The sequence below is a fragment of the Talpa europaea genome (assembly GCF_964194135.1).
Source record: "Talpa europaea genome assembly, chromosome: 7".
Lineage (NCBI taxonomy): Eukaryota > Metazoa > Chordata > Mammalia > Eulipotyphla > Talpidae > Talpa > Talpa europaea.
This window is the reverse complement of record NC_140074.1, coordinates 101,534,698-101,552,803: the sequence shown is the minus strand read 5'-3', so window position 1 is coordinate 101,552,803 and position 18,106 is coordinate 101,534,698. Positions and strand designations below refer to the sequence as shown.

Here is an 18,106-nt window from a genome sequence, read left to right as displayed (position 1 = left end):
TCTAGAATGTGGTGTGGTGATATACATTGGAGGATGTATAAACCTATTCCCCTAAATCATATACAGTGTTATAAGTAAATGTTTCCTCAGTAAAAATTTTAACTGAGATAAAATAAAGTAAAAACTAATAGTAAAAAACACTTTGTTTTGCACAGATGCAGCAATGCTAAACCTCAAATTAAGCACATACAGATGGATGACACACTGTCCTTAGATGACTTCTCAGCTAGTGAAACTAAGATCTGCCCCAATAAAGTGAAGGATGTAACAAGGAGGAAAATCCAGTGAATGGACCAAGATCTCAGATTGTGGGCTGAATTAGGTCTAAACAACTATAATTTGACCCTCTCCCTACTTCCTTGTTCCTAACTCCAATTATAATCTTTAAATAACCTCTGTTTTCTTCAGACTGAAGAGGAAGATTTGAGGCTTTCCTTTTGCATCCTTGCCAAATAAATAAAGCTTTTTCTTCTTTCAGAAGCAGGTCCCATAGTATCGACTTTATGCATACTTAGCAGTGAGCCCTTGCTTGGTAACAACTGAGGAAAATATAGTATGATTATTTGTGTGTGTGTGTGTGTGTGTGTGTGTGTTTTATGGTTTTATTTAGCAAAAATGTAAAGTGCAACCTGACTCAAATGGAATCTGGTAGGTATTTTTTTTCCCACCACAAAACTTCATATGTAGTCACTTCAATTCTCCATTTACACAGAAGTGTTGTAATAAAATATTTGTAAACTACATCTGTTAAAAATATACAGATATTATTTAAAGTCACTGCATATTCTAATGTGGGAGTTTTATATCCTAACATGCACTGACCACATGATATTTTCCTCACCAGTTGCGTCAATAAACAACTCCCCTCTTTTCCTTAGTCTAAAACTATTTTATTATAAGATGTTAGTGTAAGGTAATGAAGAGAAGTGACATTAATCCCCTTAATTTTCTATCAATGTGCTAATGAAATACAACCAAAGTAATTTCTAACACATTCCTATATTTTTCAGTTATTATGATTAATACTAGTTTAAACCAATTTCATAGCACACTAACATTTTTAGTGTTGCCTCAGAAAAAGAACTGGTGGGCATAATATCAGCAATTAATGTAGGCAAACACATTTATCAACTACCATCAAGTTAAATCAATAGATCTCTGAAAAATCTTCACAGGTATGTGCACTAAATTCCTAATCCCTAAACCATGTATTTTTAAAAAGAAGCATATAAGTTCTGAGTACCTCTCAAAACCATTAATTGAAACCCATTAAATAACTGATTGTTAAACCATGCAATTAGAAAACTAACATATTTCAATAAACATTTTTGTCAACTAATCAAACTTTCTTTTCACTGTAAGTGTCCCAACAGGTTAGAACTCTGCCTTATTTTTTTTTCTTTCATGCTGATACTCTCTCCCTCCTATCAACCCAGGATGAACTTAATAAGAACTTCCTAGATGGGCCTCCCTGGTGGCACATGGGGTTAAGACACAACCTGTGAAGCTATTCGCAGCCACTGCAGCACGAGTTTAATCCTGGCTGGGGAGATGACCACGTGGCTCAGCAGACTTCTGTCTCACCTGCTGCTCCCCTCAGCAGTGTATTCCAGTCAGTTTGCCTGTTCTGTTCTCCACTCTGTCTCTGGTGAATCCTCTCACCCCCTGCACCTCTGGCCTGTACCCCAGTTCTTCTGTGCATAAATAAATAAATAAATAAATGCTTAAACAAACAAAAACACTTTATGATAATTCACTGTTTACTTTTTCATTAAAATGCAATATTTCATTCTTATTTAAACCAATCTGTTGTGATCAACTGCATGATTCTCAATTAGATAAATTTTTAGTCAACCCTATATAAATATAAAATTCCCATATAGGAACTGATATTTAACTTGAAGAGTTCAAACACACATGGCAAACGAAAGAGTTTTGGTTAAAGCCAAAAGCATTCAAACGTCTTGCCCAGGATCATACATCTTGGTGGGTGCTACATGACCCTGGGATCCTAGAGTTTCTGACTCCAAGTTCTAACAGTGCTGGGCAGCACATGCATTTCTTTTATAGGCTCAGCTTTTGAAAGTGTCTTGTAAAGTAAGAGTAAGAAAGAAAATAACTTAAGATAGCACTTTTAGTTTGTTCACAATTTATTTACATATCAGCTTTACATAATTGCATTACCCTCACCAATTCAAAATAAAATAAATATTCAGAAATGCAGATAGAGAAGTACAAACACAAATGAGATCAATTCTAAGGTCTTCAGGTCCATGAAATGTTAAAAAAGTTAAAGCCCTAGGAGTTCTTTGTGGAATTAAATGACTTCTAATTTAGGAAAGTCATTGTTTCTCCTTCCCACTCACCTGAGCTTGGCCATGGAAGCAGGACTGGGAGCAGGAGGGTTCTGATGACCACGCACAAGGGCTTCATCTCAGCTCCAGGTCTGTGTTGGAGAATCACACCTCTGTCTTCCCACAAACTGTCATAGGTCACAGTCTTGGGGTCTGGTTCACTTTTATTCAGACTCTTTCTAAAACACCGTGAACACAATTCTTAAACACAAAGTGCCTCATGAGAACAGATGTGAAAGTGAAAGAACCAGAGGGGAAAGTGAAAGCAGGAAGTAAGTGGACTCTGAAAAAATTGATTCAACCTTTTATGGAATAAAAAGTCCAATAAGGAAGAAAGAAATATAAAGCAGGGTTATTGATTACACAATGAAGCACACACCCATTGCATGAAGAAACTCAGACTCTAAACTCTTCATTTTAGTTTCCAGACTTGTTTTTCTAAGTTTGGAGGAAAAAAGTCTAAAGTGACTATCATATTTTCATATTGGACACAAGAAACAAACACCAATAGTGTCACATAATATAGTGAGACTTGTGCAAAAGTACAAGAGTTGCAAAGATGCCCTGTTTTTCTGAATCCCACACACATTTTAGTAGAGATGTGCTCTAGTAGAGGAAATATTCTCCCTTTTTGCTCCCAAGTTTTTGGGAGAAATATCTCTGCAAAAATATTTTGGCTAATATAGTTAAAACAACCTTGAAGCTCAATAGTAAAAAAGAAAAAACATAATTTGAGTATGTTGAAGTCCATTAACAGGCATGGTTTATTGTTGCTCTATGATAACCAAAGTGTAAAAGTGGATGACATGTTTGTGTGTGTGTGTATGTAGACACAACAAAAACAACATTAGCTCTGAGGAAAATACAACATAAGACCAAAATGAGATATCACTACACATCTGTTGGAAAAACTGCAACTTATTTTTTGAGTACAAACAGACATTGGAAGCAACCAATGTTGCTTCCAAGCAACCACCCTCACCAAAGAACAGATCAACCAACCAGAGACAAACATAAAACAAACAAAATAACTTTAACAAAATAACTTTAAGGAAATAATTAGACTACATGGACTTAATAGCTATTTACAGGGCACACACCCCCCAAAGGCTGAATGAACATCTTGTCAAGTGCACAAGGGATATTCTCAAGGATTGATCACATGCTGGACACAATACAAGTATCAACAACTTTATATCAAGTATCATTTCTGATCACAATGGTATCAAACTAGAAATCAACCGAAAAAAAAATAAAGGAGAAAAAAACTAATTGGTAGAGACTGAACAACACACTACTAAGAAACTTTTGGTTAACAAGGAAATCAATGTGAAAATTTATAATACCTCAAGACAAATGAAAATGAGGACAAAACCTATGGGACACAGCAAAAGGAGTTCTCAGAGGGAAGCAAATAGCAATACAGGGACACATCAAGAAACAAGAAAGAGATAATTAAATATACTCATCTCTCACCTTAGAGAAGCAGGGAAAAAAGAACAAACAAAACCAAAAACCAGCAGAATAAAAGAAATAACATATTCTAGTAGAACTAAAATAGAAATAAAAAAGATAATCCAAAAGGTTAATGACCAAATGCTTCTTCAGTGAAAAAATAAACAAAGTATATAAACCTCTAGCTAGACTCACCAAGAAAAAAGGGAGGAAACTCAAATAAATACAGTCAAAAGTGAAAGAGAAATTACGACATCACAGAATCATAAGAGATTACTATGTATATTTGTATGCTAGTAAATTGAATAACCTAGATGAGATAGACAAATTCTCAGTAATATACAACCACCTGAGACTGAATTAGGAAGAACTTGAAAACCTGAACAGGCCAATTACAGCAAGGAAGTTGAAATGTTGTAGTCTCCCCCTAAACACAGACCCAAGTCTGAATCAACATCAAACATATGAGACTTTAACAAAAAGGAACTTTAATACAACTAGGAAACAATACAGAAAAGGCAAAGAACATAGTTTCTTAATCAAGCACCCAAAGTTATCCATCCCCTCGCGGGTCAAAATCCACCCAAGCAGAATTGGCCCAGAGCAAAGTCCCGAAGCCTGCCACAAGTCTAAAGCATCTTAGAATGGGGACCCACAGAAAAGAATCAGAAACAATCAGACAAGTCTGAAAGGAAAGGAAATCAAAATCAAAATCAAGACAAAAACCGCTATTGTCACCTCCCAGGGGTCTCTCACCCACATCTGTGGCATCCAGTCCACGACCAAAAGGCAAGCGCAGTTTCTTCAGATGTCTCTCGGCTCCATGTGCCTCCTCCAGGTTTCCTTGTGGCTCTCCGTGCTGCTTCCTTCCCTCCTCAGTCTCCTTTGCAGCTTTTTCTCTCTCTGCTCAGCTCCACCATCCTTTTGGGTGGGGCAGGAAACCTGGAACCTCTCCCTTTCCTGGGGACCACCCTGTTGCAGTATGTCAATAAAAAAATTTTAAAGTCTGACTATTGGGAGATGAATAGAAGAAATACAGTGTGGAAAATCCATATACTTCTTATGATGAAGTCTCTGCCTTTTATTTCCTGTGACTTCCCACCCCCATTATTAAGTATCAGGGGTGTTTCTCCTAGAAAAGCTAATTTTGTTCACTGCTTGATGAGAGGACATTATTGGTGTCAGAATGTACTAATGTGGTTACTGTCTGGTAACTATGGATACTAAGCTCTACAGCTTAATGGTGTGGGACAAACTCCTAAGACTTCCTGGAGCATCTTCCACTGAGCAGTATTAGCAGGTGAGAGAGAGATAAACAGCAGCCTTGTGGAGGTTCCCCCAAAGTGCCCAAAGAGACTTCCTCTTGCTTAGAAGGTTCCTGTGCAGGATTCCTAAAGAAAACTACCTCCATGAACTGATCAACATTAATTTTAAAATATTTAACCATTATTATATTAGAAGACAAATGTAAAATGATGTAAATGTCCAGGCACATCATTTACCTCCTCCTCACATGAACTGCTATCTTTTTTGTTTTCAGTTAATACACGCTCAAAACCAGTTGCTTTGAATTATGTCGTATGCCTGCTAGGAATTCAATTATAGGGAAAAAAATGACATTGACAACTGAAAGTCTTTATTAATAAACTGCATTTATTATCAAATTATGATATAATGTTAAAGAATAAAATATAGTTACCTATAACATTACTACCTAATCTAATCAACTCATCTAAAGGCTGTCTTCAGAAATGAAGTGAAATGTTAATTCAATATGAGAAAAAGAGGAGTCTCTTTACTACCATAGTTCTCCCCCTGCTAAATAAAGAAACGCAAACATCCTCTGAGGAGAAGGACAGGCCCATATTTCCTGCTGTGCCAGGAAGTTCATACCTTTTACATCGGGCACCATTAACCTTGAAGGAGCTGCCTGCCATGTGAGCATGTGAAGGGGGAGCAAAGCAGACCAAGGAGGGTGCTCACCTGCTTCCACAGGCATCTTAGTGGAGGTCAAGGTGGTTGGGGCTGCCAGGCAGCTGGGGAGGAGGAGGTGCCAGGCCCAGACCTGGAAGGGCCCTCAGCGTTTGACTCTGGGCCTCCTGGCAGGTTGTAAAGCTCCTCACAATGAGGTAATGTTCACGCCCCTCCTGTGGACACATCCCCACTATGGACTTGAGCATTCTGTAGTGCAGAGCTTATCCCTGAGCTGGCGTTCCTCCCCCATCAGTGCAGCCAGGGTTTCTCTCAGTGCCTCCCACAGCGCACACCATGCAGGTTCTAAATGACTGGACAAGTCTGACTGCAAAGAGGAGAGGCCGCAACATGCCGATGGTAGGCCACCCCTCTGCCTCTCCTGCCTCTCCTGCTGGAGCCTGTAGGCCATGAATCCTGGACTCAAAACATGGGACAGCGGCCCCTCTGCCACCTCACCCCACTCCCCACGAATACAGCTGAAGCCAAGCTCCACAGAGGACCACAGCCTTCCATGGCACCTCTCCACTGGGCAGTCACCACAGGTGCACAGCCAAAACAAATGCTGGGACACCCCAGCATCCCAGCTGGAACCCCACCAGCCACTGGCCACCTGGATGGGTAAGTAGTTATGTGCCCAGTGAGGGGAGGGGAAAGAACTGTGAATAAATATTGCCTAAATGCTGCTTGATGCCTGTTCTTTCCCTCTTTTTGTCTTGTAGCAATAGAATTAAAATACAATTAAATCTGTCAGTTTCATTTAAACAAATGTTTAAAACTTAATACCCACCTACAGTGTCCAACAAACTGTCAATATAAGATTCATATTCAGCTTGACCAACACTGGATACTGTTCATCTGCTGAGTTACTACCAATCACCTAAGTTTCAAAGAGAACATGTAGTGTAGTTTGCTGCTTACTCACTAGTAATTCTTCTTTCATTGATAGTCTACTTTAACAGAGGTGAGTAAATATGGGGAATCAGATCAGTGGTGTTAGAGACCCATAAACATGCATGGGATTACTGAGATAAGACAGATACAGAACACTTAGGCATAGGGCACCAATGACAAGGCTGCAGAACCAGAGGGTAAAGTCTGGAGTTCTCAGAACACTCAGATAAGGGATCAGGTGTTGGGGACTGTACCACCACCTGGCATAGCTGATACCACTGGGACTGGGAGGAAAATTAGACACAAATCAAATTTGCATATTAGAACAGATACATATATTTTGATCTATTAAAACTCAGCAGTAAATAGTGCTGAAAAACAAACTCTTGCACATGAAACAATAAGAATGAATTTCACAGAGAGTGTTGAGAGAATAGACTAGAAATGCAAAAGTACCTCAGAGGGTTTGCATCAACTGGAGCTTCAGAAAAGGGCAGAAGCAAACAGTGCTGGTAGGAAATGCAGGTGTGGCCGCTTGGGGGCAGGTGCTTGTTAATGGCACAAAGGGAGACTTTCCCTTTCCCTTAAATCCCTTATTATCTGCACACTGTTCCAGCTTGGATTCCTCTGTTTTCTTCTGAGTAGGATTCCTTTTCTTTTGGCCTTACCCTGTGTAAAGAGAAACAATCCTGATCTTATTTAGATGGATCTGCCCATTCCTACTGTTAACCAGAGCTAACAATTAAGAGGGCACCGATTCCATGATCCCACTTAATGGGGGGTCAAGATACAGGACACAGAAGGTCTGGCCCTGAAGACACTATGACAAGAAAGCAAAAATGAAAATTGCTGTCTTTGTGAAAAAGAAGATGTCAAAAACTATTGTCTCCAGACAAATCTGTAACTTCAATGGAAACAATACCAAGATATGTGACATGTGACATTGTAAAACTCCCAATTCCCAAAAGATAAGCATGGTGGGGAGGAATATTGCCGTAAGGCTGGAGGTGTGGGGGTGAAAAAATTCACCAGAGACAGAGGGGAGAACAGAAATGGTGGATTTGTTGAAATACACTGCTAAGAGAAACAGTGGGCAGGACAGAAGAGGACATCTGTCCCAAGGATTTGGGGGTGTCCTTTATAATTTATTTTCAGTTTTTCATGACTGATGTAGTCAGTGTCTGCTGGTTGCTCTCTGCTGGGACATTAGGTTTTGGTGGGCCTCCAGCACAGGAGGTATCCTGCTGAGCTCTGTTTACCTGGAATTCTTGATAGGCTCCTATTAGTCATTTGGACCCATGGTCAGGTTCCCAGGCAATTCTATATGGTCCCCCTCGTTTATTTGTGTCCCCCAGTATTGTTCAGCTAAGCAAAGTACATGATTACACTTTATTACATGATACTTCCACAATAAGTCTCCAACTATACAGCATAATTTTAACTATCCTCTTTGTTTTCTTGGGTGCACAGTCAACATCATAATGACACAGTTATGGAGTCTCCCAGGATTTTCTTTGTAGAAATCCTTGAATGCTTCATGTTATGAACTGTATATAATCTTCACTGGCAAGCTCAGAATTTGGGCAGTTTTCCCAGAGCTATCTGGAAATTTTTCCTGGGTTTGAGTCCTCAAAAGTTTATAAACTTTTACTTGCCAGAATTTATTTAAACCAAGACTACTTAATCAGGAGTCTTGAAATTTTAAGGATATGCCTATAATTGTCTAAAGTAACACTGCAAATGTGGTTTTATATTGTGTGTTAATTACTGATAAGTGGATTGAGGTCTAACTGCTGCCAGCATTGGATGAAGAATTTGGTTACTGGCACCATGACCAACTATTGTAACTAGTTTAGACACACGCTGATCATTTTACTTCTAAATGTCATTCTCTTGAAGAGCAAATGTACTTGTGAATGCAGAATTTGACAATAATGTGATATGACAGGAAAAGAATAAGCTTGAGATTGGTAATATCACTAAGATATTCAGTGTAATTATTTGTACTATTCACTCTCACCCCATTGGGCCTTCCATAAAATTCATTTTAAGTCGAGTTTTGTTATTTTTCCTCCATGGTTTGAATAATCAGCCAAGTCTCTGATATGCACTGCTGAGAAAGAACAGACAGTCTGAAGACATAATAATGAAAGATTTAGTGCATTCATTAGAAACTGTGACCTTGTTTCAGGATTTGGAGTTATGTTAATAAAGCAAATGTGCCTGTTAGGCTCCAATGGAGGGAGCTAAGGAGCATGGATGTCAAATTTCCAATATTCCTTGTGTTGACATCACTTCTGCAAGGATGGTTAATGAACCTCAAACCCTAAGGACATTCTGCAAGAAGTGTGGACGCCATCAGCCTCACAAAGTGACCCAGTGTAGGAAGGGCAAGGATCCCCTGTTTATAAATTGAAAAAGGCCCTATGATGGGACCAGATGGCTGTGGTGGGCAGACAAAGCCAATCATCTGGGAAAAGGCTAAAACCACAAAGAAGGTTATCTGAGGCAGGTATGTATGGACCCTAACTGTAGATCCAAAGGGATGTTGGCCATTGAGAGAGGCAAGTTTCTGAATTGGGAAGAGATAAGAGAAAGGGTCAAGTAATCCAGTTCTAAACTTTGGGATTTTTTTTTATTTTTCAAGGAAAATGGTGAAGCTACAGAAAAACTGCCTATGTAAATAAATAGTAATATTCTTTTAAAAAGGAAGGGAAGGAAAGAGGGAGGGGGGAGAGAGAGGAAGAAACCAAATGCACAAGAGTTAAAGACACAATGCCAGGAGTTTTCCTCCTTCACTGCGCACAGAGCCACACAGTCTAGTGACCAGTGCTTTGCTGCCCTCTGCTGGTTCAGATTGGAATCCTTTCTTAAGACTGCTGGGGACCATTTTTAGGGACGTTTTCCCTAAACACAAAACAAGCTAAAGTTAAATAAATAAAAAGACGAAATGATTCCTCTGTATACTAAGTCAAATATACAGATATCATGAAGTATCCCTTTTTATAAGATTATTTATACATACAAGAACTGGGGTTCAGGCCAGAGGTGTGAGTTGGGGGGCGAGGAGGATTCACCAGAGACAAAGCAGGGAACAGAACAGACAGACTGACTGAAGTACACTGCTGAGGGGAGCAGCATGCAAGACAGGAGAGGTCTGCTGCTCCATGTGGCTGGCCGGGGATGGAACTTGTGCTGCAGTGCCTGCGAATACCTTCACAGTGCTGTGCTTAACCCCTTGTACCCCCTGAGAGGCCCTCAAGAAGTATTCTTGTTATGGGGCAGGGAAAGGGGCACACCAGACCCCTTAATAGGGGTCTGCTCTAAATAGGTTCTTCCATCTGCTGCATCAACACAAAACATATGAGACTTTAATGAAAAGGAACTTTAATACAATTAGGAAACAATACAGGAAAGGCAAAGAATAAAGTTTCTAAATCAAGCACCCAAATTTACCCGTCCCCTCATGGGTAAAAGTCCACCCAAGCAGGATTGGCCCAGAGCAAGTCCCCAAAGCCTGCCACAAGTCTAAAGCATCTTCCAGTGGGGACCCACAGAAAAGGATCAGAAACCACCAGACAAGTCTGGAGGGAAAAGAGCAAAATCAAAATCAAGATAAAAGCTGCCATTGTCACCTCCCCATGGGTCTCTCACCCACATCTGTGTGAACCAGTCCATGACCAAAGGGCAAGTGTAGTTTCATGTGTCTCTTTGCTCCATGTGCCTCCTCCAGGTCTCCTTCTGGCTCTCCATTCTGCTTCCTTCCTTCCTCTGTCCCTTCTGCAGCTTCTTTTCTTCTCTTTTGCCCCACCCTCCTTTTGGGTGGGGCAGGGAACCTAGAACTTCCCCCTTTTCTGGGGACCACCCTGTTACATTCTGACCCCACAGAAGATAAAGATTTTTTGTGTTCTTCCCTGTAGTCACTGGAATATCATCAAAACTCTGCAATATTTCTCCCAAAATTCAAAATTCAGTGCATTAGTGGCACCTTTCATGGAAGTGACCTTTTGAGTCACAACTCAAATGTAACCTAAAATTTACACACATACACACAGTACAAGTAGAGACAGAAGAAAGACAGGCCACTTCTGATTGGGAGGTGACAGATTTCATAACCAAGGGAACTTCCATAGAGGCTTTGTTGGGGGTGCCTACAAGACAAGAAATTTCTGCACCTGCCTCCCTGGTCTCAAAATTTTATATGGAGGTTGAAACTGGGTTTAATCACATGCACCATCCTGATGGTCTTAGCAGCACATTTCATCTCAGGGATTCATCCATGGTCATCTAGGAAGCAACTAAAATGCACATACTGGGGCTAGGGGGAGGAGGAGGCGATGAGAAATCTATTTCCAATTTCCAGGTCCATCTCTCTGGTGAGCAGTTGATTGTGTTCTTTTGATTTCCTTCCCCACCAGTTTCCCGGGGCCATTTCTAAGCTGCCTCAGCTGCGAGTCCAAATGGAGTGACACTTCACAAACATAGAGAAAATGCACACATAACACTTGCAAACATGAATCAAGCTAGCAACATCTTCATATTCCCAGTGCTTTGTACATGATCTTGGCCATAGAGACCCAGGATTTTCTCTGCTATAACCAGGGAGATTTCACCTGGTTCAGGATAAAGCACACACACAGGGGAACCCATAAACACACACACACACACACACACACACACACACACCCTACACACACTCACAGAGAACACAGTGTTTTCTAGCCCAAGTAGACCAGAACACAAGAGTATCAACACTGAGGTCCTTTCTCAGCTCCTTCTCTCTGTAGTGGCTGGTCCTGCACCAGCACCTCCCTGTCAGCTGATGAAACTACCAGTGTGAAGCAAACTCAAAGTTTAGTAAATGAGAAGTTTGTTTAAGAGGTTATTCTGAACCAAACTGAGGATCCACGGTGGAGAACAGTGTTAGATTTTTGTGAATGACTGATCCCCACCCTCAGCATTCTGGGGCTCAGTTTATATAGGAACATTCACAAAAAGAATACATTTTTTTCTTTCAAATGAAACGAGGCATTTATAATTGCAAGAGAAGCTGGAGTGGGGGAAGGCTCAGGTTTCTGCATAGGAGAGGCCCAGACATATATGTTGAGAAATTATTTATGAGGGAAGAGATATCAAAATTTTGTGGCAGTGAAGACAAAAATAAATATGAACTGCAAAAAATAAAAAATGTATGTCAAGTAGATATTCATGATTTTTTCCAATGCTTTATAGCCATACTATAAAGATGTGGAGGTAATTAATAGGTGTTCATCTTAATGCTAATTAGTACAGTATGACACTTTCAATATTCACACCAATGCATTGATGGAAATACTGCTATAATAGTCCATTTTAATTGGAAAATTTAAGAACCAGTGAAATAAAACGTTTTAACAAGTTACTGGGGCTTATACTAATATTCTCCAGGTCCATAATATATTTTCTCCACCAAAGCTTGCTGTGGCCGAAAACAAAACAAAACAAAAAGCTTATGTTTTATTGAGTAGGAAAGGGTTGGATTTAAATATTTATGGTTTCAAAGTGGGAGACTAAAAAATGACAGTAAGAAAGTTAGTCCATGGGACTTGATAGAGAATGTTATTGATGTGGTTTTTTTTTTTTTTTGAAATAGTCCGGGTCCTCGGGCTCACTCTGGGAAAGGTTTCACCAGAGCTCCTGTTTCAGTGGCATGCAGCGGGATTCTCAGGCGAGTTTCTCCACGAGACAGAGACGTTAGTTATATTTAAATAACAATTTTATTAGGGAAAGAGATAAAACAGTAAAAGACACTTGCATAGACACTAGCTGGCAGGAATAGCTGCCCTGAAAGGGACAGGTTTGCAAAGAGAGGCCTGCATGGTTGCAGGCGGGCGGCCTTGAGGAGAGTGGCCTCTGCTGAGGGTCAGTGAAGGAAGCCCCGGTATGGGACAGGTCATGGGCAGGCAGGAAGGGTGCTGCCCTGCAAAGGGAGAGAGTTGGTGAAAAGAGGCACCTGCATGGTCACAGGTGGGCAGTGGGAGTGCTGCTCTGAGCCAGAGCAGAGACTGCACTGATATCATCTTCTGTTTGGGTGGGGTCATTCCTTGTGAGCCTTCAGTAGGTTGCTAATTTTGGAGAAACTATGTACAATTTGAAAGGGACCTGAGATTCTACAATGGGCTCAATCTCCATATCTTTACCTTTGGCTTTGCCCTTGGATGCCTGCTTGGATATTAAGCTTTGTAATCTAGGCATCCCTGCCTAAGGTTACTAGGATTTGCACCTAAGGATACTAGTTTCTCAACTGTGTGGTCTTCACCTATGGATCTTGGTTTCCATAGCTGTGTCAATGGCTATGCTAATCTCTTCTACCCCTACCTCCTTGTGAGCCAGGTTTCTGGTCTTGCTGTGTACCTCCTTTTCAGGTTTTTTTTTTCTATTCTTGCTCTCCATCATATAATACGATATATATGATTGCTAATATGTTATCTAATCATATTTTAAAATATATTACTACATATTGTTCTTGCTATTACATTATATAAATCATATAACTATATATGGGCTTATTTCTAGCTTATATTATAGACATAAAATTTATCACATGGGAGCCAAGAACACACAATGGAGAATGAGTGTAATAAATGGTGTTGGGAAAACAGGACAGCCACATGCAAAATAGTTAAACTAGATGACTTTACTATACATTAGGGACTTATACTGATACCTCCAAGTTCAATCCAAAGTACCACAAGATATGGGGACTACATATGAGGGGCTGGGGGGAAGCAAATATTGTTTAAAAATGAACAATGATGTAAAAAGTAAAAAAATTAAAATAAAAAGAAAATAAGAGGGGTGATTAACCAAAAAAAAAAAAAAAGTACCACAAGATACATTTTATCCTTTCCCTTTTTTCATATGTGCAATTATCTATTCCAACTGTGAGAATCTTGGGTCTTATTACCCTCAATATATTTACTCATTTTTCAAATCTAAAATTAACAAGAATTTAAGAAAATATCTATGCAATGGGTTTTTATCATTATTTTAAATTTATTATTTTTCATTAGTTTTTAACATAAAATTTGCATGCATTTTGTATTATTTATTTAAAACTGGGTAACAAATCATCCCCAACCTTAGTTTCTTAAAACAGAAATATACATATTAGTTGCTTCTCATGATGGCTGTGGTTTAGATATTTGGGGCTTGTCAGGCAGTTCTATTCTGTCTCTCATGAAGGTGTAGGTCAGTGTTGACTAAATTGGGCTGGGCTGTCTGCTTCAAGGTGATTCATCTTCATGACTATTAGTAGGAAAGCTCAGTTTTTGTTCTCATGAGACTCTGTCATGGAGAGAATGAGTATTAACAATTATTTAGTTGGATTTGAAGATAGAAAAACAGGATAGAAGTCACATGCAGAAGTTAAATCAGTGGCTGATGCCTTTTTTTTTTTTTTTTCCAGGTAGGAAACATAACAGCATGTATGTGTGCTGATGAGAAGGAGCTGATGGACATAAAAAAACACTATGAATGCTGTAAAATAAGAGGTGAGAGAACAGAAACCAAATTCCATATTGATCTTTTCTGACTCTGGAGAAACTGATAGTGAGGTTAAGATGGACTGATGATGACCTATTTCCCAGGGATCTGCAAAGTTCATCTCAGGGAAAGGTGATTCAACTGCATCTACACTGTGCAGAACTTGTGCATCAAGTAAAGGAGTCTTTCCTGACACAAAAATCTCTCCCATTTAGTGACTTGATTCTTATTTAATGTTAGGCACTTATATCCAAAATTAAGTGATTTTCCAAAGTCAAATGTGTCTTATTGATTATTCAGATAAAATCATTGTTTTACAACAGAATTCCAAGGAGGTTAAATACTAAGCATAAAGTCATTCTTAATCTCACATTACTAACTTTGTATTACCTACAAATCTTTGAACTTTATTCAAACCTACATATAGAAGCATTTAGACTTAGCTGTATAACTAGGTAGAGCAGGGGATGTTGTAGGTAATGACATGATTGTCACTTTTTTTGTCATTTTAATGTCACTTAACTTCCACTCCTGGGACAATTCTTCATTGCATAACCAATGAGAAAAAGATAAGTATTCCAAGGGAATACAGGCTCCAATTTCAATCTAGTTTACTAGAGAAAAGACAGAAAGGACAATTTGTCCTACATATCCATGTGGGACACAACTCAGGTAGTTCAGAAAAATTGCTTACACTTAGACTTGTATGCTCTGTTTCTTGAGTTTATCACAAGGAACTCTTTCATTACATCTAAACTTGCTCTTCTGATTCAATTTCCAATCACGACATTCCTCAGTTAATTTTAAAAAGTTTTGTATTCACCTAGCAGTGATTTATTTTAATTTTAACTTAGTGTGGGTGCACAAGGCTCCTTTCAAGTCAGACAAGAGCAGGACACTTGATTGCCCTGGGGCAATAGGTGTACATACCAAGGTATGGCCAGGAATGCACGGGAGCCATTGACTGATGTGCTTTGCACCTCCAGGAACTGATCAGTGGAATGCTTTGTTAATAAGATTGGGGCCATGGGTAGGGATTGCAGTGTATCAGCAGACTCACTCTCCCTAAAGCCCAAAATCCACTATTCAGTTTGACCCACCCTTTACTCTTCAATAAAAAGGCCAGGATCTTGTTCTTGAGCAGCATCCTGCATTCTACTGTCTGCTCCACGACTACTGTTTCTTTTCTTCATCACTGCAATGTTACTGGCAAAACACTTTAGTCCAAAAAAATACTCTCCAAACCAGAGATAGTGGAATCAGTATGACAGATCAGTGTATCATTTAGTGAGGGAATTGGATGAAGGGGATCAAAAGGAACAAACTTGTTACAATCAAAATGAGTTGTGAAGACATAGCTTATAACATGATTATAGTTGACGATAATTTTGGTCAATGCTAAATTCAACTGAAGAGAGTCCTGTTGTACATCACTTACCTTTCTTTTTTTTTTTTTTTAAGATTTATTTATTTATTTATATAAGCACTGGGTATAGTCAGAAGCGTGGGAGGGTGAGAGAATTCACCAGAGCCAGAGCGGGGAACAGAACAGGCAGAATGACGAAATACAGTGCTGAGGGGAGCAGTGGGCGTGGCAGGAGAGGTCTGTCGTGCCATGTGGGACCCTCGCCAGTGGCTGGGGATTGAACCAGCACTGCAGAAGCTGCGGGCAGCTTTGCAGCTCAGTGCTCAACCGTTGAACCACCAGGGGAAACCCCATCACTTACCTTTCTTCTTATTTTTCTGTATGAAAAAAAATATGAAAAACAAATGTATGTTAGTGTCTTCTCCATACCCATAAAAATCCAACTCAGATCTTGGTCCTCATTTAAAAAAGAGAACCCTAAGTTTGCAGATAAAATACTACATGACGACTATAGTTAACAAGCAAATTTGAATATTGCTAAGAGAAAAGATCTTAAACATTCTCATCAAAAGTGAAATAATAAGTTTGTAACTGTGAGGTGATGGATTTTAACTAAACGTACTATAACAATCATTTAGCAATATATATGTGTACATGTCATACCTTTATGTCGTACACTTGAAAGTTATGTGATGTAAAATGACAATTGTTTCAAAAAAATTATATAGAAGGAGACAAATTCTGAGACCAAAGATGAATTGAATATGAGGGGCTTTTTACTGTACATCACTTACTTTTTCATTTGAATGTTTTGAAACAAAAACAGAAGATGCTGAATAAAAAGAAGAAAAACAAAAGTATGTTAGATAGTGTCTTTCTCTCCATACACATAGAAAATAAACCTCAGATCTTGGTCCCCACTTGGCAACAGAAACCCTAAGGCCACGGACTTGAGAGGCAAATCTATGTCTGACAAAGAGAGACACTCTTTTTCCTGAATAAAACAATTAACACACAGTGAAAAATACTTGGCCATGATAAATAATCCTTTTAAAAGATTGGTGGATTCAACTGGTTAATTTGGCTTGCCTGCATGTTGTTGAAAATATTTATATTCATATTCATAAATGACATTGATCAGTGATTGTTTCTTGTGAACCTTTGGTAATGGTTAATACTTGTCTCAAATTGGCAGAGAGGAAGTATTCTACCTCTCCCATTTTTTGGATGTTTTGGAAGTATGTATCAGTGTTAGTTCATTTCAATATTCTGTAGAATTCACCAGTAAACTTTCTGACCCTGAATAGTCTCTGTTGGGGAGGTTTATAATTAATGATCCAACTTCTTAACTGTTGTAGACCTGTTACGATTGTCTAACTTATCTTGAGTCAGCTTAGATAATCTTTGAGTTTCTAGAAATCTGTCCAATACATCTTGATTATCCAATTTATTGGCATAAAATTGTTCAAAGTATTCTTTGTGATTATTTTTATATCTTTGAATCAGTAGTTGTGCCCACACATTTGTTTAGGAATTTAATTTTTTATTTTTCTCTCTTCTTTCCTTTTGTCAATCTATCTAAACACATTTTTACTTTGTTGAGCTTTTCAATATACCAACATTTAAAAAAATTCTCTCCATCATTTTTATATTCTCTGTTGTTTCCATTGTTCTAAAAGCATGGGTTTAGCTTATTCTGTTTTATTTTCTTCTATTTCTACAGTGTCCATGTTCATGTTAAGGATACAACGATACAACTATAAATTTCCCTCTATGTATATGTATACTGTCCAAAAGTCTTTTATGCACCCCATGTTCATAGCAGTTAGATTTATAATTGCTCTAGACATGGAAGCAACTTAGGTGAATACAAACAGATGGATGAATACAAAAATGGGAGAGATAAATAAAGATGTCAATATATAAAAGATAGATATGTATATGTATGTATATATATGTCGATATGTAGATGTGTAGTTGCGTGTAAATTTATATAAGAGCATTATTTTTTCCAGGAAAAAACAACCATAATGAATTTCTACCATAGAATTAACATGGAAGGACACTGATGGCATTATGCTAAGTCATATCAATCAGAAAGTCAAATACTGTGTGATATCACTTAGATGTGGAACTTCCAAAAAATGAAACCAAAATTTACTCCAACAAAGATCAATTTTGTGGTTACCAGAGGTGGTTTTGAGGAGTGGAAAAATTAGGGAAAGTGATCAAAGGAACAGACTTCCTGTTATAATATAAGTTATTTCTAGAGACATACTGTACAACATAATGATTATAATTAACTATAGTTATGGTAATGCTGAATTCAATCAGAGTGGGTCTTGCCATGTATCATTTACCTTTCTTCTTTGTTTCTTCTGTATGCAAACACACACACAACAGAAAGAGAAGAAAGCAAAGAAAAAAACATGTTAGGTAGTGCCTTTCTTTCCCTCCACAGAAAATCCACTTCGGATCTTGGTCCCCACTTGTCAACAGAAACCATAAGGCCACAGACCACAGACCTGAGGGTCCATTCTCT

General features: G+C 38.7%; 1 pseudogene across 1 annotated transcript; it reads left to right on the top strand.

The window, feature by feature from the left end:
* Positions 1–8,979: 8,979 nt before the first annotated feature.
* Positions 8,980–9,293, top strand: LOC311173004 (large ribosomal subunit protein eL42-like; annotated as a pseudogene). Its single transcript has one exon. The product of its transcript is annotated as a large ribosomal subunit protein eL42-like (transcript).
* Positions 9,294–18,106: the final 8,813 nt, after the last annotated feature.